The 21605-nt window shown below is 44.4% G+C and overlaps 1 long non-coding RNA gene across 7 annotated transcripts; it reads right to left on the reverse strand.

Annotated features, from left to right (window-relative positions):
• Nucleotides 1-273: 273 nt before the first annotated feature.
• On the reverse strand, nt 274-4569 carry LOC119330413. 7 transcript variants are annotated; one of them, XR_005160088.1, is made up of 5 exons: nt 4164-4569; nt 2638-2785; nt 2149-2234; nt 941-1437; nt 274-545 (listed from the first exon to the last, which is right to left on the reverse strand). It is a non-coding gene; the product is annotated as an uncharacterized LOC119330413 (long non-coding RNA). The 7 variants fall into 7 exon arrangements; XR_005160091.1 differs by lacking the exon at nt 274-545 and adding an exon at nt 3960-4041 and having other exon boundaries at nt 744-1437; XR_005160090.1 differs by lacking the exon at nt 274-545 and adding an exon at nt 3960-4055 and having other exon boundaries at nt 744-1437.
• Nucleotides 4570-21605: the final 17036 nt, after the last annotated feature.

Below are 21605 nucleotides of genomic sequence, written 5' to 3' on the forward strand. Positions count from 1 at the left end.
TCTATGCCGACAGATCGTTTGACAGTGTGTTATACCGACAGATAGTGCAACGACCGTTGCTACCCCGACAATTTCTCTGTAAGTATGCTATGCCAACAGTCTTTGCGACCTCCAATAGTTTTTCTGACACATTTGCTGCCAGGCTTATACATTTCAGCACAAATGCAAATGCAACATATATTAACATGAAAATAAATTCAAAATATTCAATTCATGTTCACTTTGCAATAGATATACCAACAATTACACTCTTCTATTCATCACAAAATGCCATTGACCAACGCATTTATTCAACATATATAGAAGACCCATTAGTTTTCCTTGCTACAACCATTGAAAAAATACTCAAGTCAACATACAAGTTGTGGCATGTTACATAATATGGGCCTAGTTCATAAGAGACTTAAGTGTTCAATCACTCTACAAAACACTATGGAAGAGCCTAAGTCTTCGATCACCAAACCGACATCAACTTTCATTTAAAGAAAATAGAAGATGTACAAAAGCCATAATATCTTCGACTTGATACTTCCCGCCATTTGACCCTGCAAAATCACCGTATGTTTGAGCAGTATTATCATAATACATTCGTTCTAACTTCTGAGTTACTCTTGAGTCCAAAGAACCAAAAACAGAAGATGTACAACAAACTGGCTTGGTAGTGTTGTTATATGCATAGGTCAAAGCCCTAAACATACTAATCATTTAAATGAAGTGAAGAAACCCAGTTACATGCACAGTTATCAGGAAGCAGCCATGAGCATATAGCCCAACTTTGTAGAAAATAAAGCATCATACCAGCATTCAACTTCTTACAAACTCATGCGTACAAGTTATTACAAACACATGCGTACAGATAATGAGAGTATGCATGTTACATGAAATTAAAATAGCAGAGCAAAGCATTAGATTGCAAACATTAACGATGAAAACATCGTACAATATACAACACATGCTTGGTGGAGGAGCTCAACTAGAGCTTAGGCCCTCTGCCCATCATCTTGGCAGAGGAGATGCATCTTGACACCACTCTAAATAAAATGTATGGTGATAAGCAAAGGGAAGGTCTAAGGAGTGAGGACAGGCGGAGAGCACAAGCAAGGGATCCTGCTGCAAATTCCTGCACAAAAGGCAACCCACTACTCAGTATTTGTAGATGCAAGTTCTGATCAAAGTTAATACACAAACCATCTGAGACCATCAGTTTCAGCTTACTCGAATTACAAAAAATGACACATGAATAATACCTCACACACATATATATATAGTTATGTATTAGTCAGATCCACCGATTGACCAAAAATGGGAGCATGTTGTTTCCCTTAAATAAATATATAGACGCATTTGTTCTGTGTGCTCAGTAGGCAAAAGGATACTCCCTTGAAGGTACAATGCCAACGATTTGTTCTGAAATCAACGACAGCTGAGATAATGTTCCTGAAATTGATGATATGATATGAGATCATCTTGAGTAATAGGCAGCCACACCATAACCAAAATTATCAGCAAGCAAAAGCCACATTTCTGTTTTGAAGCAAGCAGGCAAAATCTGTGAATAAATATGACAGTTTAGAAATACACTTGTTCGACTTAGATAGATCTAATGAGTTTCTTCCTCAATAAAAGATGCAACTAATGTTGTCTTTGTGTTCTATACCTAATGCAAGACTTAATTATTTTCTTAGAAGTACAAGGAAATGGAATCCATAAATTAGATCAAACAAGAGTGTACATTTCACCACTCACTGACATTCTTAAGTTTCACTTTTAGGAACAAATTACAGACTGTAGATGTGTTTCTTTTATCACCACAGATTTTCACATATAATGGGTATTGAAATAGTAGAAGACCTTGGATAGGGGGAAAATGTGTACTAATTGCAACAAATATATCTACAGTAGCTGCATCTAGATTTCAATTGCAATTTCATTTAAAATACTTCGCAAAACATGTGTGGACTATCAATTCATCAAGGCTTGGACTTTCAATCCGTTCGGAAATCATTGAAGACCTAAACTAGCAATTTGTGTTAATTTCTATGCTTTCATTTGTACTTCTAAAATTTACCATTCGTGGTTGTGGAAGTAGTACTGTGAGCTTACTGGAACTATTACTCAAGTATCAGTGCCTTTGGTCTCAGTTTTTACCTGTGCTCTCTTCCTCTCTGTTTCGTCAATCTTCCGTCAAGTGTACTTGGCCATTTGTGCTTTTTCTGTCTTGTGCAGCTCCTCTCCTATTTCAGTGAGCAAAACCATGCTATTAATGAGCCATAACAAGTTCATAGAGGAAGACCAGATTGACTTTATTGACATACTAATGAATCGGTAGTCAGCCTTTCTTGCTCAAGTGCTACAGTTTTCAGTCCCAACCAAGTATTGTATGTGCATAGAACTAGCTAGCAATGTATAATTAACATGCCACTGACCAAGGATTTTAGATTTTTTTTTTGCAAAAATCAAGAGTGAGAAGCGGACCAAAAATATTCAATTCAACTGCACATGGCTAGAACAAGAGGGCTATATTCAACTTACTAACTGAACATCAGTACAAATAGGTATCTCCAAATAACTAATACAATCCCAGCCACTAGTCCAAGGATTTGAAACAACAATTAAGAATTGAACATATAAGATCACCTCGTGTCGTCAGTAGCAGCCAATTGTTATGGTCAGAGGACTAGCCTACTCCACGCATCTCCAGGGGTACTGTTCTGCGTAGCGGAGGGAGCAACAGCAACTTGACCAGCTGAACGAAACCAGTATATATGGAAGCAATAACAAGCTCCTGTGCAAACATCCATGAGAAAATCACCTGCTGCCGTGAGGAGATAATTCAAAAATGTCATGTGCAAAAAGGGTTCATTATTGAGATGTTCAAGTTGAGTCAAAATTGACAGTAGAAAACCAGCTCATGTATACACATTAAAAGGCAAACTTACAAGAAGACCTTTCGAAAAAGCACGTGCATGTTAATCTTTCCTATGTTTATAGGTTCTTCTACTTTTATTATTGGGTAATGGGCGTGCATCAAAGCCACTGGGCCTTCATTGGCTTGACGAGTGGATAATACAGATTTGGGTTTAGAATAGGTGGGCAGGATTTTGAATCGCAGGAAAATCTAACACGTGAAGAACACTTGCCGAACTTCGGATTAGAACATAACTAATCTATTCAGCCATTCAAAAATAAGCTCATGAAGTGTTTTTTTGAACCCCCCTCAAAAAATTTAATCAACTATTGCAGACAAAAAAACAAGGAGGAATTATCACAGTATATCATTGACCTATATTTTTTATACACATTTTACTGCAGACTATCTTCTTTACAGGTTTTCAAACTAACAAGTACTCCCTCTGTCCCATAATATAAGAGTGTTTTTGACACTAGTGTAGTGTTAGTGTCAAAAACGCTCTTATATTATGGGACGGAGGGAGTAATAAACTGTCTTTCCCTCACAGAAAAGAAGAAATAGAAAATATTTATGAACATTCCTTCCATCCATTTATATGTGTATATATATTGACTCAAATATATTTTCCTCATATGTGTCGCCATGGTTCTTCACATGAACTTCCTTTTCTTTCAGAAATTGTAGCAGTGCCGGGTTTTTTTGACATGATGCAGTGACCTAGAAGTGAACACACACCTAATAAAGTCATCGCTGCAATGCAAATATATGCTCTACTAACTAATGGGCATGCTTCAAGTTATTTTTCACAATCCCTGCAAGTATTGTCTCTGCGGCGATACAGTAAGGCGGAAAAACACATGTGTGTGAAGCCACTCAAAAAGAAAATTAAAAAAACTGACAAAGACAAGCAAACACTATCATGTATATCCTTTACTTTTTTATGTCCATGTACTAATGTACCCCATACTATCTGCAGCCTAATAATTTTGTGTATTGTGTCGATACTCCTTTCTTTAGGGGGGCAATACTACTCGCTGAGATGACTTACAGTAGCAATTCACATCCAACAAGCGACTGCTATTCATTGAGAAAACAGAACAACGCCACACCACTGATGCCATGACCTAGACCTGGAACCACCCGACTATAATCACGCAAGGCATACCATCAGATTATAAACCATTCACAATAAAATATGGACTCCATATAGCAACATACGAGAAGATAGGTAAGGAAAAAAACTGCATCTTACTTGTTCAGATCTGGAGGCGGGGCCGAGACAGGGGTCGCCGGTGGAGGAAGAAGAACGGCAGGCTGCTCCTCAATAGCATTCGGTGCGGCGAATCCTCCGACGTATGGTGCTGCTGTTCCCGGCGCGCGGTGGATCCTTGGTGGCGGACGGCGCTGCTGTTCCTCGGCGGCGGACGGTGCTCCTCCGTCGCAGACGGCGTTGCTGCTACTGCGGACTAAGGGAAGGGAGGCCGGGGTCCGAGATGTGGTGGCGCGAGGGACTGGCGGGTGGTTTGGGGCGGAGGCGCGCAGGTTGGGAGCGGCGGCGCGGTCGGGTTAGGGTTAGGGTGTGTGGGTGGCGAGATAGAGAGGGAGAGGGGTGAGATTGGGGATCGAACAGGTCGGGGTCGATGAGTCTGGTGTTCTTTTTTCTTTTTCTTTTTCTGGGCTGGTGCGAATCGGGTGTTTGGCATGGCGCGCTGTCACCTCCTAGTTCTGGCCTGTCCTATGCTTGCTTCCATCTGAGCATCATATTTAAATTTTTGAAACCTGAACTGAGGAATTTAGAAGCCTCAAAACCCTAAATAAAAGAAGGGCAAAAACCCTAAAAATCTCATTCATTGTTCCAAAATGCTCTTCCTAAATGTTTGATAATTTTTGGCAAGGGTTCTGGTCCCAACCAAAATATTAAACATTTTTAAGGTTTTATTTTTGGGACTTTGAATTTAAATCAATACTATTTTGAATTTGAACTTATATCCAAATATTACTGAATATATGTTCAAATAACTGAAACATTTTTATGTGCTTTGGTATAATTCCATTGTGCTAAATAAAATGTTCAGGGGAATTTTGTCACTGTTTTTGAATTTGTTTTATTTCAAAACAGTGGCAAAAGATTAAATAAAAAAACAAAACAGAAGAAAAAAAATAAAAAGAACAGAAGCCTACCTGGGCCACTTACCTGTAGCCGGCCCAGCTGGCCAGCTCCTCCCGCTGGCCCAGCCCACCTCCTCCCCCCTTGTCCTCTTCTTCCTCTGCCAGTAGGCAGAGGCGAGGCGTGGCGCGCGCCCGAAGAGCTCCGGCCACCTCCTGCTTACCTGCTCGCCGCTGGAGGCACCCCAGGGAGCCACGCACTCCCCCCCCCTCGTTCCCCACGACCTCTCTCACTCTCCCGTAGCTCTCCCTCGCTCCTCCCTCTCCTCTGCTCTCTCTCCCTCACGCGACCGAATGGAGGCCGTCGCCGCCGACCAGCGCTCGCGCGGCCACAGCCACCGTCTCGTCTCCCCGACGCCTCCCAGAGCTCCGCCGGTCCTCCCTCGTCCTCCTCGTCGTCTCACGCGACCAGAAGAGCCCCGGAACGCCGCCCCCGACGTTTTCCCCCTCGCTGGCCGCCGAGGATCTTCTCCGTCGATTCGGCCACTCCGGCGCGCCCCCGAGCCCACTAACCCTCCCTGCAGCTCCGCGGTGAGCCCTCGACCTGATTCCCCCTCTCCCCGTGCCCCACCTCCCTCTCTAGCTAGCCCCACCACCTTGCCCGAGAATCCCTCGCCGCCGGCCATGGCGCCGTCGCGGCCACAGCCGTCACCGCTTGCTTATGAGCCCGCCAACGCGCTCAGCGCATCCGAAGGAGCTCAAATCACCCAACTGCTGCTCCTCCCGTGCTCTGTGGCATAGTTTCCGTCGATAGCCGAACTCCGGCGGCCGCAAAAGAGCTCGCCGCCGTTAACTCCGGCCACCCCAGCACCAAACACCGCCACCGTTGGATGCGCCACATCGCCAGCTACTCGTAGCACCCACCCGCGCATCAAACCGTGGCCGGAGCAGCGTTTCCGACGCCCTCCGCCGTTGCTGGCGTCGCCGGCGACAAGCCGCGGGTCAACTCCGGCGGGTTTGACCCGGGGTTTGACCCCCTGACGTGTGGGCCCAGGCGCCTGCTTGATTAGGGTCAGATTAGTTAGCGTTAATTAAGTTAGCTAATTAGATAGGCCACTGACATGCGGGCCCCGCCCGGCTAACTAAGTTAGTTAGGGCTAAACTAACTTGGTTAGTTGACTGGGTCACTGACCAGTGGACCCCACTGGTCAGGTTTGACCTGGCCGACGCCTTTGACCTGCAGACGTCACAGTGACGTGGTGCTGACGCCATAAATCATTTTCTGGAATTATTTTAATTCTAAATATTCAGAAAATTCCAGAAAATGCCTAAAACTTCTAAAAATCATAGAAAATTAACCGTAACTCCAAATTAAATAATTTATATATGAAAAATTATCAGAAAAATTCAAGGAATCCATCTGTACCATTTTCATGCATGTTAGAACAACTTATAGCTGCTGTTTAGCACAAATCAATTAAAAGGCATTTGAATAATCACATATGGAGTTTGAATTTGAATCTTGTATTCAAACCAACTTCATTTAATCTGTTGCTAGTTGCATTAGCCCAAAACACATTCATTTTGCCATGTCATGATCATGCATCATATTGTGCATTGCATTGATTGTTTTCCCTTCTGTGTTGCCGGTATTTGTCCCCTCTCGATAGACGTGATACCGATGATGTGATCGTTGACACTGGTGAAGACTCAATGTTATCTTCAGAAGTGCCAGGCAAGCAAAACCCCCTTGTTCATTCCGATACAATCCTACTCTCTCGCTCCTGCTCTCTTTTACTGCATTAGGACAACACCGATTCATCTGTTACTTGCTGCGGTAGCTGAACCCCTTTATCCTTTGCATGACCTGTCATTGCCACAGTAAATAGATGAAACCCACTAGCATGAGTAGGAGTTGTTTGAGCCCTGATGTGCCTACTCATTCATGCTTGTTTGTCATGCCTGCTACTGCTTAGAGTTGAGTCAGGTCTGATTCATCGAGGATGAATCAGAGGTGTGTGAACATGTCCTACTATGTGTGAGCTAAGTGTGTGAACACGATTTGGTAAAAGGTGTCGGTGAGAGGCCATGTAGGAGTACATGGTGGGTTGTCTCATTGAAGCCGTCCTTAGGAACTGAGTTCTGTGTTTGTGATCCATGATTCAGCTACTACCATACATTGGGCCCTGAAATATGACCCCGCTCGACTTCTTATTCACCCTAGTCCTCTGTCCAGGAGTTGCAAGTAGTTTCTGGTGTTTGTAGCTTACTGGAGGCCGTGGACAGCGCTGACCGTAGGGGTGGGCTATGATGCGGTAGGTACGTGGCACGGTGTACCGGATGCCCGTTTGGTATCTCGGGAACCCTGTTCACATCGTTTGGGGCTGTGAGCGAAACTCCGGCCGGATCTCCTCATGGATGGAACCCGAATAGGCGATAAACCTGGACTAGAGACTTGAGTGTTTAGGTAGGTCGTGGTCTACACCCACGTCGGCTTTCGCTTGAAGTCTGCCGAGCACATGTCGTGTGCAGACGCTAAGTGGTGGAAACATGTATGAAGAAGTACACCCCTGCAGGGTTAACATCATCTATTCGAATAGCCGTGTCCGCGGAAAAGGACTTCTGGGTTGCTTATATCAGTTCATAGACAAGTGAAAGTGGATACCCTAAAATACGCAAGATAAGCGTGAGTGCTATGGATGGCGTTCTCGTAGGGAGACGGGAGCGGGTCCATAGTGGTGTATTGATATGGTGAATATGTGGACTCGTGTGCGCCACCTCAAAAGAGTTGCTTGCAGTGGTAGTTTAGGATAGCCACCGAGTCAAAGCTGGCTTGCTGCAGTTAAACCCCACCATCCCCTTGTTGAAAATGATGCATATGTAGTTAGTTCTGATGTAAGTCTTGCTGGGTACATTTGTACTCACGTTTGCCTATTTTATGTTTTTGCAGAGAGACTTCGGTCTCACTAGTAGTTCCACGTGGACTTCGACGTTTAGCTTGATACCTCAGCTACGATCTTGTGCCCTCGGCAGGATCTGGTAGATAGTCAGGCTTCTCAGCCTTTTTCATTTATAGATGTCTGTACTCAGACATGATAGCTTCCGCTTGTGCTTTGACTTGTATGCTCTGATTGTTGGGTCATGAGACCCATGTTTGTAATATCTCGCTCCTCGGAGCCTATTGAATAAATTACTTGAGTCGTAGAGTCATGTTGTGATGCCATGTTGTATTTGCCCATATCGAGCATATTGTGTGTATGTTATTGAAATGCTTGGTATGTGTGGGATCTGACCATCTAGTTGTTTATCTTTAGTAGCCTCTCTTACCGGGAAATGTCTCCTAGTGTTTCCACTGAGCCATGGTAGCTTGCTACTGCTCCGGAACACTTAGGCTGGCCGGCATATGTCCTTCTTCGTTCCTGTGTCTGTCCCTTCGGGGAAATGTCACGCGATGAATACTGGAGTCCTATTAGCCCGCTACAGCCCGGTTCACCGGAGTCCTGCTAGCCCAGTGCTACAGCCTGGATTCATTCGCTGATGACCGACACGTTCGATGCTGGGTCATGGATGCCTGTCCCTGTAAGTCTGTGCCACTTTGGGTTTACGACTAGCCATGTCAGCCCGGGCTCCTTATCATATGGATGCTAGCGACACTGTCATATACGTGTGCCAAAAGGCGCAAACGGTCCCGGGCTAAGGTAAGGCGACAGCCGTGGGAATACCGTGCGTGAGGCCGCAAAGTGATATGAGGTGTTACATGCTAGATCGATGTGGCATTGAGTCGGGGTCCTGACAGCGTTGGTATCAGAGCTTGACTGCCTGTAGGATTACCAAGCCAAACTGGTCGAAGTTGAGTCTAGAAAATCTTAGTTATATAAGGGAATTGATTGTGGGATGGAACGTAAGGCTCTTTTTACTCCTTATACCTCATGCCTTCTGATCTGAGTCATCATCTTCTCTTCTACGGGGATTAAGAACTAGGCTATCTCTTCTTTCTATCAGGATCACGTGTTACTAATCCGTAGACTTATAGATTGTTGGACTTAAGCCTCGTTTCAGTTCCTACTACTTCTGTATGTTAATTGTTGATCTCGAGACCTTGATATTGTGCTTCTGAGTGGTTATGCCACTATTTTTGTGAATGTATCAAATCTTTTCTGAGCATTTACAGCCCTTATGCTGTCCGAGTCATCCCAGGTTTCTAAATAGTCTGATGCATTTGCAAAATCCCTTCCCGCTGGTTTCGATGTTCCGTTATGCCAGCTCAATCACACTAATTGTTGAGTTGAGGTATTCTATTGCCTTGACATTTATGTTGGAGTTATTATTATGACCCTAGGTGTCTCAGGGGATCATCTAGTAGTCTAGCCATGTTTTGTGTCCCAGTGTGATGATTCTGGCTTCTATTCTCGAAAGCATCCCGTGATGCTACTTAGTAATAAGTATTCTGTTCCTGGGTTCTTGAACCCGAGATTCACTCTACTTACTTCATGTTGATAGTAATTGCTAGTTCCTTCAGGATATTAGTAACTTTGCGATAGTCCTCGAGGTCCGTGGTATATCCTTCTTCCAAATACCATGAACCACTTACGGCAAAAGTTTGTTGGATCAAAAGATCACAACAGGAGTGCTCTCTATGGGTTCTCCATTCATAATTGTGACTCCGCCAGTTCTACCTTTCCGCATGGATTGTCCGGAAGAAATATGTTGAACTCGTTCGACATGCTAATCTATGCATTCACAACTCAGAAAATTATATGTTCCTTTGAGTTGTCCCTCTTTAGTTGTCTACTGACCTTCGTCTATCAATTGATATCAAGGGTACGCATGCATTCGTTTATCGATGCCTATTACCCTTGTGGTCCGTCAAGCCATTCTGTCCTGAATGACTTGGAGAAACAAACTCCAGTACCTCGTCCATATCTAGGATTGGGTCAAAGTAGTTGTATTCCGCAGATCAAATGCCAATCCAGCTTTTGGTTCTGTTCTACCTTGGAGTATTACCCCCTTTATGTCAGAATTGTCATGAGAACTGCACCAACTCTCATCAATTTTGACGTAGTGATACTTCTCACCATCATTAGTCATTCCTCGGCCCTCGTGTTGATGCAACCGGAATACCGACAAATGAATTGTGATGTGTGAAATCAATACTCCCAGCAACCTCGTTGCTTGGTAGTTAAAGGACAATAATTTCATTCTTAGTGTGTTGGTTATTGGAATCATCCTTCTAAGACTGATCGTGCTACCTAGTCCTTATTTCAGTGCACCCTTCGATTGATGAGTTAGGATCTTGTCAAGTCCTCACTCATTTGATCCTATCGTCTTGCCCCAAAAAGCAAGATTGTTCTCGAGCTTAGTAACATATCGGTGGTTCGTGATTTTCCGAAGATCTTCTCGGAAGTATTACCAGGTTGTTACCTGACCGCTGTGTTGAGCTCGTGATCAAGTTGGTTTATTCCTGTAAACCACCCCTTCTCCAAGAATCCGTGTTGGATACCCTGAGCTAGTTGGATAAGCTAAACAACAACTTGGAGAGTTGGAAGATAAAAGCTTGTCCGACTTAGTTCATGTTAAGGGATATCTTTTTTTGTGTGTGTGTGTGTTGAAGAAAGATGATATCTTCATCAATTGGTCCTCGTGAACAATTGTTGGATCTATTATCTTACCCAAACCTTTGATTGAGTATGGGCTATCATCCAATCAGACCAGAACCAACGATATTCGTAATGTTGTCTTACTCGTGGTTGATCCCTCGAGCATACACCATTATATCTTTTGGGTCTGACCAATGCTATCACTTGTTCACTTAACTATGGAATTCCTTTTAAAATGAAACTCAGATGAATTGTTGTTGTGCCCATTGACAACATCCTTGTCTTCTCCATAATTTTGCTGAACATTAAGCTAGTGTTGGAAACTTTTGAAAGCATTTGTTCATGCTAGCTCATGAAGCATATGTTCGGATGTAGGTAGTGACTTCCTTTAATTCATGTGCATCTGTTGCAAGTTGCCGCCGTGGATTCGAGAAAGTCAATGTTGCTTTCTTTGGAATCATTCCAAATCAGTCATGCACACGTGCGAAGAATGCTGTGGTTTGAAGACTTGCAACCTTCAATCTATATGTATCCCTAGCACACCAAGCCACTGATTGATTTGTTCAAGGAGAAGAAGTTCCTTCATAAGAGCTAATCTGGACTCATGTAAGGACTTCGATACCCTCGTTGATGGTTCCCCCTCCTGAACTCGGTAGTGTTTTATTATAAGACTACTTTGTGGTCATGCTTGTCTGGAACAACGTGTTCACATGTTTGTAGCAGAACCAGCTCATGTTTTGGAGCTTGCTATCGTAGTTCATCTCCCGAGAATCCCGCAACGTCATCTCGTCGATTTGTGTTGCAAACTTCCGTTTTTCTTCCTAGACTCGATGAGTCTGGAATATCCTGACACCAACCAGATCTGAATCTCAGGCAGATATGATGGTTGGAATATTTCCCAAGAATTATAATATTGGTCGCGCGATAACCGGTAAAGTGGATGTCGTGGCCAACACACCCAGCCGGAAGACCTGTTATTATAATATCTTGATTGATGAAGTTGGCCACCTCCCCTAAGGATTTCGTAGGATTTACTCCCTAGTTGCCCCTATGGATTTTTGTGTTCCCGAAGTCCGACCTTTTACTTGATGTTTTAGATATCAAACCATATCTATGAATGGGTACACTAGCACATCAAGGAGAACATTAGAAGCGGAGTGCTAAATGTCTCTCGGTCGATCATCCAGATTTTGTTTCCTTGGCCTCGCCAAGGTGAAATCTAAGAAAGTGTTATCCTCCTTCGCATCTGCATCGTCCATCGCTATTCATCATGGTAGTATGTTGTGTTGTCAGCACCCTTGACGCGGTTGTTGATAAAACCTAGATGAATATGGAAATGCTCAAGTTCTTGAGAGCACGCACAAGCGCTACGTGTTATCATCGGCACTAACTGGGTTTGCTCTCAGTTTCCTCGGCAATGCTATGATCTTTTCAAACAGTGAATCCACTCTCTATTGTTGGGTTCTCCCCAGTTACTAGAATCATTCCCATCATTTGCATTTTGTTCCCAGCTTGCACCGCCAATGTGCCATTCTACCATGGGTCTCTTCCATTTTCGGTGATAAGCAAATTCATCCATTGCGTTGTCTTCAACAAGGTAATCCACATCATCCAAGTCCGAGTATGCCATTCTACCGACCCCCGCCAATCGATTGCTGTGATTTGCCTTAGGCTGATATAGAGAGTCTAAATGATCTCTATATCAAAGGTAATTCTTTTTGCCACTTAAGGGGATAATCTACGAATCACCCTTCTCCAGGATGTTTTGTCGTGGTATCATGGCAATTCAACTCCTCGCTATGTTGACAACCGATCACCACATTCTTAAGTCTGGAATTGCTGTCTACCTAGTGAACCTCGTCACCTGCTCCACTCCGTCCCTCTAGAGGTATGCTTCGTCTCTCAGCTTGAGAGATGTTGCTATGTCACATTCCGGGAGTTAATCCTGAGTTGTTCGACCTTCAAGAAGACCGATCCTTCCAGAGTTTTCCTTTCCTCTTCTTGCCATGATTAGTTGGAATTCTCAGAGCAAGACGACATGCCAAAGATGGTGTTCAAATCAACGTTCATTGAGGTGCACCCTGGATCGTGAAGATTATACTAGTTTGCGTTTCCCCTTCATCCTACCCTACGCTTGAATCTCGAGACGAGATTCTTGTTTAGTGGGGGTGAGTTGTCACATCCCTAGTTCTGGCCTGTCCTATGCTTGCTTCCATCTGAGCATCATGTTTAAATTTTTGAAACCTGAACTGAGGAATTTAGAAGCCTCAAAACCCTAAATAAAAGAAGGGCAAAAACCCTAAAAATCTCATTCACTGTTCCAAAATGCTCTTCCTAAATGTTTGATAATTTTTGGCAAGGGTTCTGGTCCCAACCAAAATATTGAACATTTTTAAGGTTTTATTTTTGGGACTTTGAATTTAAATCAATACTATTTTGAATTTGAACTTATATCCAAATATTACTGAATATATGTTCAAATAACTGAAACATTTTTATGTGCTTTGGTATAATTCCATTGTGCTAAATAAAATGTTCAGGGGAATTTTGTCACTGTTTTTGAATTTGTTTTATTTCAAAACAGTGGCAAAAGATTAAATAAAAAAACAAAACAGAAGAAAAAAAAATAAAAAGAACAGAAGCCTACCTGGGCCACTTACCTGTAGCCGGCCCAGCTGGCCAGCTCCTCCCGCTGGCCCAGCCCACCTCCTCCCCCCTTGTCCTCTTCTTCCTCTGCCAGTAGGCAGAGGCGAGGCGTGGCGCGCGCCCGAAGAGCTCCGGCCACCTCCTGCTTACCTGCTCGCCGCTGGAGGCACCCCAGGGAGCCACGCACTCCCCCCCTCGTTCCCCACGACCTCTCTCACTCTCCCGTAGCTCTCCCTCGCTCCTCCCTCTCCTCTGCTCTCTCTCCCTCACGCGACCGAATGGAGGCCGTCGCCGCCGACCAGCGCTCGCGCGGCCACAGCCACTGTCTCGTCTCCCCGACGCCTCCCAGAGCTCCGCCGGTCCTCCCTCGTCCTCCTCGTCGTCTCACGCGACCAGAAGAGCCCCGGAACGCCGCCCCCGACGTTTTCCCCCTCGCCGGCCGCCGAGGATCTTCTCCGTCGATTCGGCCACTCCGGCGCGCCCCCGAGCCCACTAACCCTCCCTGCAGCTCCGCGGTGAGCCCTCGACCCGATTCCCCCTCTCCCCGTGCCCCACCTCCCTCTCTAGCTAGCCCCACCACCTTGCCCGAGAATCCCTCGCCGCCGGCCATGGCGCCGTCGCGGCCACAGCCGTCACCGCTTGCTTATGAGCCCGCCAACGCGCTCAGCGCATCCGAAGGAGCTCAAATCACCCAACTGCTGCTCCTCCCGTGCTCTGTGGCATAGTTTCCGTCGATAGCCGAACTCCGGCGGCCGCAAAAGAGCTCGCCGCCGTTAACTCCGGCCACCCCAGCACCAAACACAGCCACCGTTGGATGCGCCACATCGCCAGCTACTCGTAGCACCCACCCGCGCATCAAACCGTGGCCGGAGCAGCGTTTCCGACGCCCTCCGCCGTTGCTGGCGTCGCCGGCGACAAGCCGCGGGTCAACTCCGGCGGGTTTGACCCGGGGTTTGACCCCCTGACGTGTGGGCCCAGGCGCCTGCTTGATTAGGGTCAGATTAGTTAGCGTTAATTAAGTTAGCTAATTAGATAGGCCACTGACATGCGGGCCCCGCCCGGCTAACTAAGTTAGTTAGGGCTAAACTAACTTGGTTAGTTGACTGGGTCACTGACCAGTGGACCCCACTGGTCAGGTTTGACCTGGCCGACGCCTTTGACCTGCTGACGTCACAGTGACGTGGTGCTGACGCCATAAATCATTTTCTGGAATTATTTTAATTCTAAATATTCAGAAAATTCCAGAAAATGCCTAAAACTTCTAAAAATCATAGAAAATTAACCGTAACTCCAAATTAAATAATTTATATATGAAAAATTATCAGAAAAATTCAAGGAACCCATCTGTACCATTTTCATGCATGTTAGAACAACTTATAGCTGCTGTTTAGCACAAATCAATTAAAAGGCATTTGAATAATCACATATGGAGTTTGAATTTGAATCTTGTATTCAAACCAACTTCATTTAATCTGTTGCTAGTTGCATTAGCCCAAAACACATTCATTTTGCCATGTCATGATCATGCATCATATTGTGCATTGCATTGATTGTTTTCCCTTCTGTGTTGCCGGTATTTGTCCCCTCTCGATAGACGTGATACCGATGATGTGATCGTTGACACTGATGAAGACTCAATGTTATCTTCAGAAGTGCCAGGCAAGCAAAAACCCCTTGTTCATTCCGATACAATCCTACTCTCTCGCTCCTGCTCTCTTTTACTGCATTAGGACAACACCGATTCATCTGTTACTTGCTGCGGTAGCTGAACCCCTTTATCCTTTGCATGACCTGTCATTGCCACAGTAAATAGATGAAACCCACTAGCATGAGTAGGAGTTGTTTGAGCCCTGATGTGCCTACTCATTCATGCTTGTTTGTCATGCCTGCTACTGCTTAGAGTTGAGTCAGGTCTGATTCATCGAGGATGAATCAGAGGTGTGTGAACATGTCCTACTATGTGTGAGCTAAGTGTGTGAACACGATTTGGTAAAAGGTGTCGGTGAGAGGCCATGTAAGAGTACATGGTGGGTTGTCTCATTGAAGCCGTCCTTAGGAACTGAGTTCTGTGTTTGTGATCCATGATTCAGCTACTACCATGCATTGGGCCCTGAAATATGACCCCGCTCGACTTCTTATTCACCCTAGTCCTCTGTCCAGGAGTTGCAAGTAGTTTCTGGTGTTTGTAGCTTACTGGAGGCCGTGGACAGCGCTGACCGTAGGGGTGGGCTGTGATGCGGTAGGTACGTGGCACGGTGTACCGGATGCCCGTTTGGTATCTCGGGAACCCTGTTCACATCGTTTGGGGCTGTGAGCGAAACTCCGGCCGGATCTCCTCATGGATGGAACCCGAATAGGCGATAAACCTGGACTAGAGACTTGAGTGTTTAGGTAGGTCGTGGTCTACACCCACGTCGGCTTTCGCTTGAAGTCTGCCGAGCACATGTCGTGTGCAGACGCTAAGTGGTGGAAACATGTATGAAGAAGTACACCCCTACAGGGTTAACATCATCTATTCGAATAGCCGTGTCCACGGAAAAGGACTTCTGGGTTGCTTATATCAGTTCATAGACAAGTGAAAGTGGATACCCTAAAATACGCAAGATAAGCGTGAGTGCTATGGATGGCGTTCTCGTAGGGAGACGGGAGCGGGTCCATAGTGGTGTATTGATATGGTGAATATGTGGACTCGTGTGCGCCACCTCAAAAGAGTTGCTTGCAGTGGTAGTTTAGGATAGCCACCGAGTCAAAGCTGGCTTGCTGCAGTTAAACCCCACCATCCCCTTGTTGAAAATGATGCATATGTAGTTAGTTCTGATGTAAGTCTTGCTGGGTACATTTGTACTCACGTTTGCCTATTTTATGTTTTTGCAGAGAGACTTCGGTCTCACTAGTAGTTCCACGTGGACTTCGACGTTTAGCTTGATACCTCAGCTACGATCTTGTGCCCTCGGCAGGATCTGGTAGATAGTCAGGCTTCTCAGCCTTTTTCATTTATAGATGTCTGTACTCAGACATGATAGCTTCCGCTTGTGCTTTGACTTGTATGCTCTGATTGTTGGGTCATGAGACCCATGTTTGTAATATCTCGCTCCTCGGAGCCTATTGAATAAATTACTTGAGTCGTAGAGTCATGTTGTGATGCCATGTTGTATTTGCCCATATCGAGCATATTGTGTGTATGTTATTGAAATGCTTGGTATGTGTGGGATCTGACCATCTAGTTGTTTATCTTTAGTAGCCTCTCTTACCGGGAAATGTCTCCTAGTGTTTCCACTGAGCCATGGTAGCTTGCTACTGCTCCGGAACACTTAGGCTGACCGGCATATGTCCTTCTTCGTTCCTGTGTCTGTCCCTTCGGGGAAATGTCACGCGATGAATACTGGAGTCCTGTTAGCCCGCTACAGCCTGGTTCACCGGAGTCCTGCTAGCCCAGTGCTACAGCCTGGATTCATTCGCTGATGACCGACACGTTCGATGCTGGGTCATGGATGCCTGTCCCTGTAAGTCTGTGCCACTTTGGGTTTACGACTAGCCATGTCAGCCCGGGCTCCTTATCATATGGATGCTAGCGACACTGTCATATACGTGTGCCAAAAGGCGCAAACAGTCCCGGGCTAAGGTAAGGCGACACCCGTGGGAATACCGTGCGTGAGGCCGCAAAGTGATATGAGGTGTTACATGCTAGATCGATGTGGCATTGAGTCGGGGTCCTGACACGCGCGCATGGCTCTCTTTGCGCGCCATATTTTTCGGACATGGGCTGAAGGAAAACGCCGACACTTTTTGTGTCCACATGAATCAGCGACACACAAATAGACGGCATTGTCTTCATCTACCGACAGAAATTTTGATGGTGTTTTTACGAGTTTTGGCGACAGATAATGTGTCACAAACTTATAATAATACTAATATACTGTGTTTCTGTATAGTTTTGGACAAAAAACGTGTCGGCGATTCTCACTTATACCAATAGTTGCATGTCGTCTTTGTAGTTTCATGGTGTAGTGAATGAAATATGACCCTACTTTTGCTACTTCACCTATCTTTATTTCCGATAAGAATTATGATTTCTCTGTCAACCCTCTCAGTTAATTACTTTGGTTGAATCTGATCCTTCTTATGGCTATGAATCTGAAACTGCTGTGGCACATCTTACTAAATTAAATGATATAGCCACCATGTTCACTAATGATGAGAAAACTCGCTATTACTTTATCTTTAACTTGTTTCCGTTCTCATTAAAGGGTGATGCTAAAACATGGTTTAATTCTCTTGATCCTGGTTCTGTGCGTAGTCCCTAAGATATGATTTATTACTTCTCTGCTAAATATTTCCCCGCTCATAAGAAACAAGCTGCCTGAAGGGAAATATATAATTTTGTGCAAACTGAAGAAGATAGTCTCCCACAAGCTTGGGGGAGTCTTCTCCAATTACTTAATGCTTTGCCTGATCATCCTCTCAAGAAAAATAAAATACTTGATATCTTTTATAATGGACTAACAGATGCTTCCAGAGACCACCTGGATAGTTTTGCTGGTTGTGTTTTCAGGGAAAGAACTATTAATTAAGCTGAATTGCTATTGAGTAATATGTTGAGTAATTAAAATGATTGGACAATTCCTGAACCAACTTCTAAGCCAACTCCAAAGAAAAGGGGTATTCTATTTCTCAGTCTTGAAGATATGCAAGAGGCAAAGAAATCTATGAAAGAAAAAGGTATTAAAGCTGAAGATGTTAAGAATTTACCACCTATTGAAGAAATACATGGTCTTGATAACCCGACACAGGTAGTAAAAGTAAATTCTCTCTATAGAATTTGATAAGTGTGAAATCCCATCTACTAAGTTTGCTAGCCATTGCTTGGATGAGTTTGATAATTTTATGGTTAAGCAAGAAGACTTCAATGCTTATGTTGGTAGACAATTGAAAGGAAATGCTTATATGATTGCACTGCAAAAAAATACACTTCCGTGATGATACGTGTTTGTCATAGTAGGTCATGTTTTCTGTCATGCATGTACATCCATGACAATTTTATGATAGTATCAAGATAGTCATACCTGTGCTGTCGTAGAAGTGTTCCATGACATTAATAAAATTATCATCACGGAAGTGTCGACATCCATGATGATAAATCGCGCGTCACAGAAGTGCTTTCGTCAAGGGTGACTTACATGTGGCATCCACCGTAACGGAACGCCGTTAAGCTATCGGGTCCGGTTTTGGATCCGATAACCCGTTAACAGCCGGGGCCAATGGGGTTTTTTCCACGTGTAAAATTCTGATTGGCTGACGGAAACACGTGTTAGCTCCGCGTTGGCACAGGTGTCACTCATCCAATGGGCGGGATGCGCCTATGATATGTTGACACGTGGACCGGCCGAAAAGTGGCCCATAAAGTTTAAATGGGCCGGCCCAACTAAAGGCCCACAAGATTTTGCAGTCCATAATGGGCTAGCCCAGCAAAAGGCCCATGAGATTTTGCGTATCATAATGGGCTGGCCCAACTAAAGACCCGCGAGATTTTGCAGGCCATAATGGGCTGGCCCAGCTAAAGGCCCACGAGATTTTCCGGACCATAATGGGCCGGCCAGCTAAAGGCCCAACGTTCTCAGTTAAGGCCCGTACAGCTAGTGTGAAATTGGCCCGTTAACGGCCTATCCTAAACTTGTCATCATTGCGGCCCATGGTCACTTCTGGCCCGTTAACAGTCTGCTAAGTGTATGGGCCGAATTACAACCCGGTGTATTTCCAGCCTGTTAAAGGTCCTCCTTCATTTGGGCCCATTTACAGGCCAATGAAACTTTCGGCCCATAAATGACCGTGAAGGATTTGGGTCCCATTCGGCCATGTCTGACATTCGGCCTGTTAGAGGCCCACTATAGATTTGGGCCACTTTTGGCCTGTTGTGATTTTCACCCTGTTAACGTTGGATGAAATCCATGGGCCATATGTGGCCCAACGTCACATTGGGCCCATTAACGGCCCATATAAAAATGATGATAATCTAGCCTGACTGAACTTCCGGCCTGTTAAAGGCCCGTGTATTAGGTCGATGCATTTACGACCCGTCCGAATTTCGGCCTGTGAAAGATCTGCATCGTAAATGGGCCCAATCTCACTTTCGGTCTTTTAAAGGCCCATGTTTTTTATGGGCTCGAGATATTTACACCTGTAAACGGCCTATTGTTACAGAGGGCCCAAATTATGTTTAGGCCTGTTAAAGGCCCACTATGGGCACAGGCCTACCAGAAAAATATGAAATCTTATGCTGATTTAGGCCTAGATATTTTTAGTGGGCTACATGCAAATTTCGGCCTATAATCGTTTTTAGCCCAATTGGAATGGGCCCGACGAATGTTGGCATGTTGGGCTCCTACGAAGCTTTCGGCCGAATACATTACTAAGATAAACCTACACTATACAAAAATAGCATCGTAATTATTGCAATCTTTGGCAGCATCATAAATGTTGTATCACAACAAAAGGCCTGTTGGCATAAAGTTTACAGTCCTTGCAGATAAAAGCACCATCAGATGTATAGAAGCACATATCATTTGACCTGAGTGCTAATGTTTCAAGCTGTAGAATCTGATGGAGCAGCACGATCTTCACCTTTTTTCGGCCATTGCTCTTGAACAACGAAGTGAATGTCTGATAGTCTGGTTTCAAAACCATTCATATCTTGACGACATTTGTCAACCACTATTCTTGTTTCCAAAACAACGTCCATTAGGGATTGGACTTGTGTTTGTAGCACATATATATCACTCTGTCTAGCACGAAGATTTTGTTCAGTAGGCGATTTGGATGAGGTTACCTTGACAACCAACCCAGAATTACGCAGGAAGGAGCTTTTTTGCACTGTTAGTGGAGAGATACTGACGCACTGCAGCAAGAGGTGACATTGTGCCTGTGGTAGCCTCGTCACCTTCAGGGGGTTGTGGATGTTCAATCATTTTTTCCATAGCTTCCTGAAAGTTTGAACTTGTAGATTAGTGTACCAGATAAGTTACTAATGAGACAAAAACAAACAAAGTAGGTTACACGTTTATACATAACTTATTTTGGTGAACTACTCTAATACATTAGCATGTATTGTAGTGCCAACTAGATAATAAAATCACTATCGGAACATATGTCCATGTAGCATGCGTACTCTATTGTCTATTTCCTCACATTCATTGACATCTAAGGATAAAGAGACATGGTTTAAAGTAGGATGAACATAGTATGTCATCATTCATATCATGGGCAAACAGATATAAAACAAACATGCTATTTTATCATTGTGTGCGCACGTGAACATAACAACTAGAATATAGATCAAGACCAAAAAAATATCCTTCATCTCTTTTAAACCATGTAAGGTGAAATGATACGTTAAGACAACTTTGTATAAAAGTGAACAGAGTAACTGACATTGGCTGCAAACCAAGTAGTTAAATGAACACATCACAGTACCAATCAGTTCAAAGGCAGGAGCAGTGAGGAGTTACAACAGCGGCTTGAATTGGTGTGCTCATGCCCTTCATCTTGCTGGTGTGGCAATCCTTGAAGATTTGCACTGCATTCATTCAGGTTCATTTTGGTCCGCATAGGCTTTCCTTTGTATTTGGAACAAGTCAATATAGATACGATAATATGGCACAGAAAAAAGAAGGAAGTAGCAGCTATTTACAAGAGCCTCACAGTGTGCAATATAGCTACGAGATCCTGTTGTCTGTTGGAATTTCACTTTAGAACGGTTGGTCTTATACTTCAAACAGTTAGCCTAGAAGAAGATACACTTGTAAGGCACATACATAAATACAAGTTCAATATGTGGTATGATCAAATACATATAACCTACCTGATACTTTGGATCAGACCAGTGTTTAACAAGGGCTGTCCAGTCTTCTTCTATAATATATTCCGCTGGACATGTTTGGGTGATTTCATTGTTAGCCTTGCCTTCAAAGTGAGATTTTCTAAGGTGGTACCGATACTGTCACAGACCAGACTGAAAAACATGAGTGCATGCTTGTTTAGTTGCATCATCTTTCAGATCCAACTTGAACCTCATCCGTTGGAAAAAGAATGTGAGTCTTATTAGGAGGAAGCTAGACAGTATGGGACAGAGCAAGACAATATTACTAATTGCGATGAATAACATTACTTACGAATAAATGGTCAAGGAAGGTGTTAAACTGGGTATTGTATTTCTCATTCCTGTACTGGATCCACGTTGGGAGGATACATGCATGACACCTAACGACAACGGCTGCCTTTGATACTAACTTGGCTGACTCTGTAGCATCACGTGGCCTTTTTAAACCTGCCTCAAGATGGATCTCCATTCT

Source organism: Triticum dicoccoides, chromosome 7A (genome assembly GCF_002162155.2).
Source record: "Triticum dicoccoides isolate Atlit2015 ecotype Zavitan chromosome 7A, WEW_v2.0, whole genome shotgun sequence".
Classification (NCBI taxonomy): domain Eukaryota; kingdom Viridiplantae; phylum Streptophyta; class Magnoliopsida; order Poales; family Poaceae; genus Triticum; species Triticum dicoccoides.